Here is a 13628-nt window from a genome sequence, read left to right as displayed (position 1 = left end):
CTGGCACGCCTCAATCGTTCAGGCTGCGGTGAGGTTTTTAGTTCACATCACTGCTAAACTTCTCAGAAAGTACTTTTACAGTTCAGTCAACGATGCAGAGAAAAATGAGTGGGACGACAGAGCGCCGACGTTGTTTTTATGGTCTCGGGCTTCTTTTGAATGGTTGAAACATAGGGGTGTGAGCCCTCCTCTTGTACTTCTAAAATCAACATTATTGCAGGTTAACACAGAATCAATCCTTGAATTTGTAGAGAAGTTCTATACTCCCCCCCAAAAGGGGAACAATCATCACTATTACCAAAGTAGATTTTTGTCAGTTAAGTGTTTTGCAAAAAGAACTAGTTACATGAAATATATAAACTAGTTATGTAAACTAGAAGCATTATAGGAAGGACTTTTTGACATGGAAACGTCTCTGCAGTCCATTTTATTAACTGAATCAAATTTACTGCTTCAGTGCACCAGCAGAAATACTGCATTGCTCTGGATGAACTCTAAACGCAGAAGGAAGTGTGGCCCGTATAGCTTTGAGCGCAGAACGAAATCTACGCTGGTAACAGCAGAATCTCTTCAGCCTGGCTTTCCTGAAATAATCTTTTCCATTCTGTCAGAAACTTTGCATTTTAGCAGACTAAGCTTGATTTCTTACCAAAGAATTTCAAACTTGTATTTGTGCCAGTTACACGGCACGGCCCATCCCACTCCAATTCAGGAAAGCCTTTGACTGTATTTCTGTCCAGTCTTGCTCAGGAAAGCACCCACTTGATTTTAACAACACGGCACGTGGCTTTCCTGTATCGGGTGTTAACCTACACCAAGATCTCAAGATGGAAATTCACAGTTTTCAGGCTAAGCGATTCTCTTGTAAAGACGTGGTGGTTACCCCTTAACTCCTGTACCACCTGGCAGCAAAGCTGAGGATGAGAGGGGGCGTGGGGAAGAAAATGAGATTTTAGATAGGACATGTGACTTTACAGGCTATTTTCATTCTTCCCCGTATTAAGTCAAATTTTATTAATTAAATAGAAGAAAAGCAGGCTAGATAGTAATTCACTGTCAGCAAAGCTACTACAAAACACAAGGAGGAAAGCTACAGGCAGGCAAGTCACGCTGAAGGTCTAGCACAGCATGCAGCCCGTGCGATTATCTCCTTACTGGTGACTAAAAAGGACAGAAACAAAGACAGTTTTCTGTTGGTTTTGTTACATCTCTTCTTTCAAAATACCCAGTGAGAGATTTTGAGCAGCGACAATCTCACTGCATATACCAAATAGCTGCACAGATGGCGGACAACAAGTAGACACGATCTTTTTCAAGGGAAAAAACCCCAAACAAACAAAAAAACAACCTAAACTGAGCACGTAAAACAGAGCTGGGAAATTTCATGGGCTAGTCAGCCTACTCGCTAAGGTTTGCGGAAGATCTGAAAGGTCAATAAGGCACGTGAAAGGATAAGTAGGAGGGTCGTTTTTCTGCAACATTCAGCCAGGCTCTCCGAATAGTGGTAGCACTGAGGCAAGTACGTCTCTCGCTTAGGGACTACAGTATTTTACCTCTGTTACACTTTCTGAGAAAGCTCCAGGCGAGCTCACGTATACATGATGACATTGCACAACACAGGACAATAATTACCATCGCAAAGGAATAAGCAGTTAACAGAGATTCTCAGTATGGCTCCGACAATTAAGAAGGTAAAAAATAATATACGCCTAATTCCACAGAACTCAACCCACTGCACTTTTAAATCTTGAATCAAATATCACTTAAATCTTGAAGCCTTTCGTTGGTCTACATATTTAAGCCTGTGAAAACTTAGGAAATTACAGCATCCTAAATTTTGGTCTTGTTAAAGTCAGTGAGGCTTTTTCTACCAAGTTGACTCCAAGCCAAATTCTCCATTATGTTTTTGGTGGGGTTTCATTATTGTTGTTGTTTTGGGGCGGGGGGGTTTGGGGGTGCGTGGTTTTTTTTTGGAATCCCAGGTCCTACTGAAATGTCTGGGAAAGATGGGGCAACAAGGGATGCGTGTGTGGAGTCTGAAAGCAAGAGAGGAAATAACGTTATTTTCCCCATAATGTGTTTTAAGATGTATCACTACCTATGCTTCTAGTTGAATTAGTTTGGCTTTTTTACAGGCAAAAATTGTACACTGAACACATGGTTGAACGATTTTTTCCAAAAGCTTCGGTTTTCCTGGAGGAAAAAGAAAGGAAAGGTCCTGCTTTACTGACAAGTCAATTTTGTGACTTAGTATAACCATATATAGGTAGCAACCACGTGAACAGAATGTTTTAAAGGTAAACCCAAAAACCTGGTTTGTAGTCAAAAGACATAGTCTCTCTAACGATAAATGGTGAAAGCTCTCATGCAAAAAAAACTTACTTATTCTGACCGTTTTCAAGCTTTTTACTCCCCAAAACAATTTTAAATTTCACTGATTTTAAGGTGGCTATTTTTCAAACTTACACTCAAGGTCTCCTCATGCTTCTCTTAACCAAAAATGTCCCCCCCCCCCCCCCCCCCCCCCAAGAATGACTTTGTCGATATTAGGATATTTTTGTTGACAAGAGAAAAACAAAAGAGGAAAATCACATCTCTGAGTGCATCTCAGCTCTCCCTCTTAAAATGGCAGCTGCCTCACCCAGCTGGCTTTCTTCCTTAAATACAAAGGTGAACTAGAAATGAAAAAAAAAGAAAATCTCATAAAAGGCACATACTAACTCAAACCCACTAAAACTTTATACCCAAAGAATTTTCCATTTATTTTTAGCATTGAATAGAACCATCACCTTCTCGTCCTGCGTGCACGAGAAGAAATAAAAAATGAATACAGAAGAGGAAGGTGACCAGGTAAGATGGGAAATGAGTTGCATAAGAGAACCTCATCACATGATGGCCACTGTCATTTCCAGCTATGTTTGTTCAATTAAACTGGAAAAGTGCTGGAATGTTAAACGCGTTACAGCTGCTGCCAACGATAAATGTTTCAGAAGAAAAATGTACAACCGAATATTGGCAACAGGAGTGTTTACAAAGACTTATTTTTCTAAATATAGACAACGGCATTGTAACTTTACCATCCACCCTAAGCAAGAAAGCATGTGCTACTTGGATGCCCCGTTTGTTTTCTGCTTGGAAGAGGCAGGCTGCTACTCGGTCTCCTCTGTTACAACAGTCCAAGCCTTCCGGCTACCGTGATGGGAAACGAGGCAAACCTGCGTACTTACCACTGCGCACCCAAACACCCCGCAGCGGGGAAAGGGAGCAGGTGGTGGGAAGCTCTGCTCTCTGCCCGGGGGAACACTTTTAAATGGTTTACGCTTCTGCCTTTCAGCCTGCTCTTGCGTTTCTCATTCTGAGTTTGGAGAAGCCAAACCAACCACTTCCTTAAAAGCTGTTGTGCCAAAAAGAGCACAAAGGACTTCGCCAGGTGAGTCTGAAGTATCGCCCACAAACCCCCAAGTCTGCTTGCTACCAAGGGAGGCCCCCACGACCTCCACAGCTTCGGTTGAGCAAACAGGGAGACGTTACCTGCCAAGTGGTTTTGGCCCTCAGACCATAGAGGATCAGTGATCGCTACTCCAGAGCGTGGCGGAACACTCACTTTCTGTATTTTCTCTTCTCCAATGTGTACGGCATCGGCAGCCTAGATACTCTCATCCATTCTGCTGAAGACACATCCCCTTCCAATAAGAGAAACTATCCTTAGTCTTATGGTCTTTGGTTCTTAATCTTTATTTCACGTAATCTGCCTATAACCTTTGCCATTGCTGGCTGCCTGTGCCCCGCACTCAGGATGTCTGTGCCAGGACCTACGCTCATTTAGGTTGGCTTTTTAAATATCTCCTCACCTGGTATTCGTAGTCGCCTCCAGTTTCTGCCCTTGAGCCTGTTCTCTTTTCATACCGCTTTCTTCCCTTCTGCCACTCCCAGGCCTTTGTCTCTCTCTGTCATCCAGTTCTGCCCCAGTCTCCCTTTTCATTTATTATGATCTGGTAATAGGTGAATAATATTTTTTGTTGCAACTGTTTAAGTGATCCCCCCCCCCCCCCCCCCAAGTTACTTTTTTTCCAAGGGCTTGGGCTGCTTTTTTGGAGGAATTTTTTTGCTTTTTCAATAAAATGCAAGTGCCTGAAAACTTAAGTGTTCTTTTTTTTTGGAACCGGTCTCAAATCATATACACGCTTAGACTCTGCCATCATTCCTCATGGGAGAGAAAGTTCAAGCATAAAATTTCCCACTCATCATGTGGGCTAAGTTGTCCATTCAGGATAATCTCGCATAATATGTTGTGGCTAGAGACCTGCTGATGCATACACCAAGCTGAAACAAGTTAGCTTTCAAAATCTTGTAAGGAGTCGGAGTTCTCCATTGAGAGACAGGAAGGTTTGGCTCACCACCACCAGCCTCCCCGCCGAGCCGGAGCCGCTCTCCCCCGCTGCCAGGAAGCCCGTGCCCTCCCCGGCCGCAGCGGCAGCCCTCTTTTGGTTTCACGGCACACCCTTGCCACCCGGCCTATTCATCACAACATTCACTTTGCTGTAGCCACGTCAACTGCCTTCCCGAAACCCATATATTCCAAGACTACTTCCTTGTCCCTCCTCATGACTGCAGTTTTCCGTTCCGTTCCTTCTTTGTAGAAGCAAGCCTTATGTTCTGTATATACCAACAAATACATCCACATACTTCGGTGACATGCCTAATTACGGCTGGAAGGCCAAAAGTGGCTCAAGTTAATGTGGGTTTTGGTTTATTTGTTGTTGGGTTTTTTTGTTGCTATATACTCAAGTGTTTGTTAAACCCCTCTGCTTTTCAAGGGGACTTTTAGTATGACAAACGTACCAAGGAACACTACAGCTATGGCAAAAGTTGAGCCTGTAATTAAAATTAGCATCTCACAGACTAGGACTAGAGTGGACTGCAGTATGCCCCCACGCACTATGGAAGACATCGATTTAAAGTGCTTCAAATAATCAATTTTAAATTATGATTTAAAAAAGCAGATTTTAATACCCACTCTTAATCTTGTTTCACATTTGTACACATTCATTATTGCCCTAAGGAAAGGTTCATCAAAGTTGGTTGATATAACCATAACTGTCACGTCCATTTTTACAAAATATGGCCTTTGCCTACAAGGCACTACTACTTTTTGCATCGCTGAAGGAGGTACAAACACTTCTTTTCACATTCAGAGCTCAGTACGTGCTTATTCTGCTTTCAATATTTGCAATTTTAACACTAGATTCGCCTACTAGAGAATGAGTTAAGTTTTTAATTTGTCATTTTTGCAGGGCTCTGCTCACTTAGCTCCTGCCTACACCGCTGACAGTCTCCCCGTTTCCCTGGCACTCATGAATTCCTTGCTGTTGTGGTAGGATGAGTTATCCTTTGATGTCACCCGCTCTACCCTTCCTTCCTCCCTCCATTGCTAAGATCCTACGTGGGTGTTGGTTATCCATTACCTCGGCTAGGATAAATGCCTGCCTTTACCGCAAGGGCTGATTTTTCTTCCTTCCACTATTTATCCCTGCTGCTCCTTCGTAAGTCACAGAACAGTGGCAGCAGCGGGGCTCTTGACCCCGTCCGTGTCAGAGCTCTTCCTCTGCCTTACGCCCTTGACTACGCTGCCTTCTTCCCCAAAGGGCACGCGTTCAGTTGGCCACCAAACGCGCTCTACCTAGTCCTGTAACTGCTGTTCTTGGGAGCACCTTTAACCTGTTTCTCACGCCTACTAATTTTCCATTTCCTTCCTTTTCAGCACTACAGCCAGTGCTTTTGTGTTGTTACTTATATGCATACAAAAAGGACAACTGGCACACCTAATTATGACCATAAAACTCTGTGGGATTTTTTGCAGGTCTAAGCATGACTCAATGATATGTAAACAGAATATGGCTAAAAATTCCCCACCTTTTACAGGCGTTCCTTATTTTATTATGTGGGCCAAAGAACATTAAAAAACAACGCATATGTTTATCCTGCAATTAAATTAAAATCTGATCCTATTGACTACAGCTAATGTTTCTAAGGACTTCCATGATGTTTCAAGTAATTCTACTTTAAGTCATGATCTAAATAAGCAGCCGCACAATTTTTAATAATTTACTTCAACTTTTTTAACAATATAAATCGGTTATTTTCCTAAGAAAGTGCTCTTCACAGCCAGCTGGTATAAGCAAGAAGGCCAGACCTGACTCATGTACATAATTTCAGTTTGCACAGCAGAATACAAGACGAAATTTAGATCTCACCTTATGAAAATATTCAGTGTAATTGGCTTCGCAATTTTCATCCAGCTTGCCCCACCTCTAACACTGCTGGAAGCTGTGAGGCAATATGCACTGGCCTTCACGAAACCTATATGAGAGTACACCTATAAAACAATAACACTTGGCATGCCTGGTGCCTTTATACAACTTGAATTGTTCTCCAAAAGATAAAGATGATTCCTCCCTATTTCTGCTGACATTAAAGAGCAGGACAATTTTTCTAACTCTTCAATATTTGAAAAGAATTTGGTAAGGCAGCTTATTCTTTTCTTTGATAAATGACCTTTGGTTTATAGCAAACTCAGAATTTAGAAATGGTTGCCGTAAGTTCACTTCAAATTTTGAAATGGACTCATTTTGAAGAAAAGAAAAATGCATTTAAATAACCCTTCCACGCAGTATTTAAAGTAAGAACTGGATTTTTATTTCGACATTCAACCATCTCGGTGACCTTTAGTCATCGTAATAAAGCGGAGACAGCCTCTTACAACACAGGGAACGGAGTACATCTATCTGTGGCAAGCCTCAGTGAGGATGGCTGTTCAGACCTGTCATCCGGCACTGGAAGGCCAGCTGCTACGAAGACAAGTAACCTGCTGGCACGAGGCTCTAAGATCGGTCACTAACCCAGCATTCACCCGCTCCCATTTTACCAAGCAAGAACAGCCTCTGAACACAAGTATAACGCAGAACTGACACACTCTAGGAACACAAACGTCTCATTCACACACCCCCAACATGTCTCAGTGATGACTTTTAGAGCTAACAACCTCTTCTTTCCCAGTAACGAATGGGAATAGGTTCAGAAAGCCATGCTATCTTTGTTAATTCCTTCACTCGGTTTTGACGCCGTTTGGTCTGCTCTTGCGGACATCGTCCTTAAACTTCTGAACAAATCTTTAGCGCTACTGTAAGGTGTTTGTTTTTACTAACTCGTACACAGGAGCTAAGCTTTAACTGAAAGATAGTGGGCTGGGGGGAGGGTTGTATGCATGAGCAATCTTGTAATATATTCTGTATTCCCACTTCTTGCTAGTGGTCCTAACACCAAAAAGAATGACTGGAAATCTGTTTAATTACCACAGTTGCATTTAGAGAAATAGCATGACATCATCATCTTCTTGGAAATTGAGTTGGCCAAGAAGGAATTTGCCTGGGGCTGGGGAGGGAAAAGCGGGGGGGGGAAGCACTTCTGACCACTGTCAGGGAAAAAAAATAGAATTAAATATTTAACTGGAAAATCCAAGATTGAATGTAACTTCCATGAAAAATACTAGTTGGACACTTATAGAAATTGTACGGTGGTCTAGGTATATAGGGAAGTACCGGACTTCTTCCTAGACACTAACCACCGCTGCAACGGTAAGATAGCAGAGGCACGATAATTTACCTGTATCAAGGTAATGGCTTTTGAGTTATAGGTCTTCATTTACTGAGTGCCAGCCTAAAATCACTGCACCATCCCACCTAGACTAGACACAGGATGGTACTCATCTACCATCACTATCAATTCACCATATTCCTGACTGCAGTGATGGTCTGTCCAGAGATGAAGATCACTTTTTCCTCCCAAGCAGTACAATACATCCTCATCCATCACCATCTTTTCTAAGAAAAATGATGCCACAAAGTAAAAAAAAAAACAAAACCAAACCCAAACCCAAACTGCAAAACCAAGCAAGAACAACTGCATTTCTTAAAGCAATACATCCCTTCAGGATTTCTGAAGAACTTGTAAGAGCAAGAGTAACTTACCAGATTCCTCCCCCCGCCCAAGACAATGTAAGGAAACAAAATTCCAGATCTGTTTGCAAACTATATTTGAGCCCCAAGGGAACGAGAAGAAATACAAGCTGAGCTGAAATGCAAAAAGATCACTCTCCTGTCATTTATGTCTCTTACGGAGATGGATTCAGACAAAACTTGGGTTCTCAATAAAAGCTTCAGCAGAATTCTCCTATCCCATCAAATTTCTACCTAAAAGTAAAACCGTTGTTGATGAAGTATGTGTTTTTTCTTCCACTCCTTCCGAGTCACATGAATACAACTGAGGTGACAGACTGTGTTCATTGCATTGAAATGGTGCCCAGTGAACTGGATCATGGGATTTTAGCTCATGCAAGCTGACACAAGTAGCTGACACTAAATCAAACGACGGAACATTCTCCTCAGACAAATGTCTCTCTGTAGGAGTTGGCAGGAAGAAGGGAAGCTGAAACTCCTACCATTATAAAAATGCAGACAGCCTTAGCCTCTGAATGCCTTAGTTCAAGTTCTGGACTTCATATTACCGACTTATTTTGGTTGCATTAAACGACCAGCATATCCGCATCGTACAGAAGAACCAGGAAGAGGCCACAGCAGCCGCTTAACAGCATTTATACCCCCTCAGAAGGACATTACTCCCTCTGCTATCCCTGAAACCACCTCCTGTCAGATCAGTACAGGCAGGGTTTATCTGTGTTTTTAAGAAAGAGCTCAATATGCAGATCAATCACAAAATCTCTCCAGAAGCCCTAGAGGCTGACAGCTGCACAGTATTTTCTGCTTTGGAGGCTTGCCAGCTGAATTAAACGCCTTATCTATTCAGGATAAGGAAAAGCAAGATGCCTGCCCAGACATTAGTTATTGCACCACTTCATTTCCTCATACTAAGTTTTCTGGAACTAAGCATTGGGGCAACCAGACTAGTTATTTTGTACGAAAGACCCGATGTGTCTTGCAGTCTTCTATCATCTTCCTGAAAAAGCAAAGAAAAACCGCTTTCTCAAGCAGCAGCCGAGAGTGAAAGAAGGACGACTCTTTTAGAGCTACGCTAAATGGCAAGAGGGATAACCCGCCCGGTTTAGGCGCCTGTGTTTTTCCCCACTCTGGGGGAAGGAGTGACACGCAGCGGCAACAGGTCTGCCTCCGTAACGAGGAGGTTACAGAGCTCCTCTCATCACCCCGTCACCGCGCTGTGAGCTCTGGCAGATTAGCTGTCAAAAACAGTTTCCTAAATCACACCTTGCTTGAGCTAGAGGACCGGACTACCGCAAGAAGAAAACGAGGCGCTGCATCCAACGTAAATGTTTTTGGACTGAAGCCTCGCCTCGTTTCGGTACGCTCTCTGTTTAGAAGCCTACAGCTACCAGATAAAGTGGCCCTCATCACATCTAAGGCCTTGAAAGACTGGAGAGAGAACAGAAATCGCCTAAGAAACCAGGGGGGAAGGGGACGCAGCTGTTATTCTATCTTCACCACGTTGCCCGCAGGCGGAAAGTTGAAAACAAGCAAAACAAATACAGCTACAAGCCCCACCTTAACAGAGCAAGGCTATCCAGAAGGGTGAAAACACGGAGCTTAGCGACCACAAACACCACCCACGAGAGCGGCACGTCTGTTGCCAGCTCTGCAGAGATGGCTTTACTTGCAGGGGACAAACCGAGGAGCGGCAGGACACTCGCTGAAAAAGCTCTGTGAAAGATGTTTTAAATCCTGCTCCAGAACAGTCTCCTAAGTGATTATCAACTTGCCATAAACCGCTAGGAGAAGTGATTGTCGTGGTTTAACCTCGGTTGGCAACTAAGCACCACGCAGCCGCTCGCTCACTCCCCCACCCCCCGGTGGGATGGGGGAGAGAATTGGAAAAGCACGTGAGAAAACTTGTGGGTTGAGATAAAAACAGTTTAATAATTGAAATAAAATGATAATGATAATAATATGATAATAGTAATAATACACAAAGCAAGTGATGCACAGTACAATTGCTCACCACCCGCCGACCGATGCCCAGCCAGTCCCCGAGCAGCGGCCCCCCCGGCCAGCTTTCCCCCAGTTTATGTACTGAGCATGACGTCCCATGGTATGGAATGTCCCTCTGGCCAGTTTGGCTGTGCCCCCTCCCCCGGCCAGCTTCCCCCAGTTTATGTACTGAGCATGACGTCACATGGTATGGAATGTCCCTCTGGCCAGTTGGGGTCAGCTGTCCTGGCTGTGCCCCCTCCCAGCTCCCTGTGCACCTGCAGCCTGCTCAGTCAGTAGAGCATGGAAAACTAGAAAGTCCTTGGCCAGTGTAAGCACTACCTAGCAACAACTAAAACATCGGTGCCTCATCAATTTTGTTCCCATCCTAAATCCAAAACACAGCCCTGTACCAGCTACTAGGAAGGAAATTAACTCTATCCCTGCTGAAACCAGGACAATGATAATCTCAGTCTTGCTCTTCATTCTGGTCTTTGCTAGTTACTATATCCCAGACGCTGTCACTGCTGCCTCCAATACAGTGAACACAACTACAGCCTGCAGCTTCTAGGTTGAATTAACTTAACTTCGTATCCTGAAAGGCCTTAATGCTCCCTGCCTTCTCACAGCTCAAAAGTTAGTTTCATTCATCTCTAAATTTAACAAGACCATTTGCTCCAACCGTTTTATTCTCCTTATGCCACAACCAGCTGCTTCAACCTGGTTAGAAGAAATTCTCATATACAAAATGCAGATTCTTCTTAGAATGGCATGAGCTTTTAACAAAACATTAATGAATCTTATAATATATTAGCATACCACCTCCAGAAATGATGACTCTACGTAGACTGCAGTTCTATGAGCTTATCTAGTTTCTTTTTGGCAAGTACAAAAAGACGCTCTGGAGCATGCCTTAATTTAATGATAAGAACTCAAACTATTTTTTTCAAGATTTTGAGAGACATCCTTTGTAGCTCTAGAACACAAAGTATTAATAATGCAAATCTAAGTATGCATCCCTTATTCCCCTGGGTGATTCAGAAATAATTTCCTTCCCAGCCCCCAAGTCACCTTGGCAAACAGCAACAGCCTTTCCTCAGCTGCAAAGACACAATACATTTCCTGCTCCTTTCACAAAATTAATGCCTTGAAGACGCCTATTGTGCAAATGCCTCAAACTTCCAGCTGGCAGACGCTAAAGTCACAGGTCAGCAGGATATATAGTAATCTGTTTTCATTCCATCTCCTGTCTCCAACCACTCCCCTGACACACTTCTGTCTTACAATTTTCTATATTCTTTGACCTTATTTGTTAAAGACTTTCCCTTCTTCTGGGCAAGTCTGAAGGTGACCCTAGTTCATTGCTTCTAGTCTTCCAGTTTGCTTAAGAACATTTTCTGCCTTCCCACTTCTCCCACTGTATCTTAGGTGGCATTTACAATGAACTTTAGCTAATTCCCTGAACCACAGGTGGAAGCCGAGGAGGAGGGAGCTCTGAGCTTTGTAATCCGTGTCTCCTGGAAATACTACACTTTCACCCGGCTTTTTTTTGGTGGAGGTCTTTGCCTCCGTTGTACTTATGCACTCTCTGCCAAGGAAAGTACTACTCCCACCCAAGACCCACGTCTGCCCCACTTGGATGCTACCAACACCCACACTCCAATGTGAAAGGGCACACGGGCAAAAGATCAACCGTGTCACTCTTGAAGCAATTCTTGCTGCCTTGGACTACCTGGTAACCAGCCTGGAAACACGGCACACATCTTTGTCCAGCTTTACCGGCATGAGCTGCCAATGCGACTGCATCCACTGCAGCCACCAAACTGCAGATTCTCAATTTCACTGTCTGTAAAACAAAACAAAACAAAAACCAGAAACCCTTTTCCACCTCACCCCCACTTTCTTCCCTTGTAATTCACGGATGCAAATATAGTCCAAGTGAATAATGTGTTTTTGACAGACTTGCTTCAGTTAACTGATGAAATAGACTCTCAAGCGCCACTACTGTGCAATTGCTGAACAGACATTTACATCTCAAGCCTAAAAAAGGCCATAACTTGACCATCCAGGCCAGCCTGCTGCATAATTTCTACCAAAACATCGCTCCCAGTAACAACTGTACTACAGCATGAGATTCAAAATTGACTTGAAGACTTCAAGAGAACTAACCATGACCCCCATTAACCTCTGGCAAGTTTTGAAGTTTCCTCCCTTGAACTGTGTTCCTGGGTTCTACCCTATTTTATCATGATTCTAATACGGTCCTGTTCCTGGCTAATGAAACTTGCGATTCCCTTTTTTTCCTGCTATGCTTACACACAAATAAGTATTTCTCCTGCATTTGTTGTCAGGTAAGCAGGTGCTTAAGCTTCTTCTCACTAAACTTCTTAAACCTCACTTGAAAACTGTGTTTTCCTTAAATACGAGTTTATTTACTTGAAAGGGGAAACCATGAAAATATTTGATCTTGCTGGCATTTGTGACTGATTTCTCTCACTCCCCTTAAAAGTAGTTATTTAAAAAGACCCAGCAAAATTCTGTAATAAGTGTCTTTACTAAAAGTCAATAAGGCAACACAATTATGCATAACCCTCTTCAACCTGACCCAACAATGAATCAAAAGAGCGGAACCCCCCCCCCATAATCAACTGTCAAAAACGTGAACAAGAGCTCCCTGAGGAGCAAAATAAATTAAGTAACATTCCTTATTCAAGAAAAAAAAAAAATTAAGCTTTACTCCTCAGCTAGTTTTGGATTTCTGTGAGTTTATACCCTCCTAGTAACAACCATTTTCCCTTCCTAGATTACAGAAGCATACGAAACAGGGCATTAAGAATTAGAGGGTCTAACCACAGTGTTGATCAGCTTTTACAGATCTGAAATTTAGGATATAAGGCATCTAATTTCCCTCTGGAAGTATTCAGTGTTTAGGAGGAGGGGAAAAAAAAAGTTCTTCCTCAGCTGTATTTGCTCTCAAAGCTGCTGAGCAAGACATACTTAACGGACCCCAATACCTACTTAAAAGAATCTCTCAAGTTTTACAATTAGACCTCTCAATTAAGGAAAAAAAAAACAAAATAAATTGCTTACAGTAACATCGGTCTAATAAGTTCTACTGATAAATCTAAACAATTTTTTTAGTTCTAGAAAGTTTACTGTTGGAATGCCAACAGGCAACTCGAAGCCCGACAGTAAGCCAGCAGAAGCTCTCGGATGCTCCCCTGAAAAAATGGGCACCTGTTCTTGTGCCTATCAAACTACCACATTTTCAATTTTCATCCCTCCCCAAATTAGAGCTGTCTTAATTAAGATAAATTCTTCACTTAGGACTTCAAATGTAAAGGAACAACTCTTGTTTTCCCCTTTTTGGAGACCCATGCTAGAGAGCACTAAGATGTCGTGGTTTAATCTCAGTCGGCAACTAAGCACCACGCAGCCGCTCGCTCAGTCCCCCCCACCCGGTGGGATGGGGGAGAGAATTGGAAGAGCACAAGTGAGAAAACTCGTGGGTTGAGATAAAAACAGTTTAATAATTGAAATAAAATGATAATAATACACAAAGCAAGTGATGCACAATACAATTGCTCACCACCCACCGACTGATGCCCAGCCAGTCCCCGAGCAGCGGCCCCC

The sequence above is a fragment of the Pygoscelis adeliae genome, unplaced genomic scaffold (assembly GCF_000699105.1).
Source record: "Pygoscelis adeliae isolate BGI_AS28 unplaced genomic scaffold, ASM69910v1 Scaffold361, whole genome shotgun sequence".
NCBI lineage: Eukaryota > Metazoa > Chordata > Aves > Sphenisciformes > Spheniscidae > Pygoscelis > Pygoscelis adeliae.
This window is presented reverse-complemented; position numbering follows the sequence as displayed.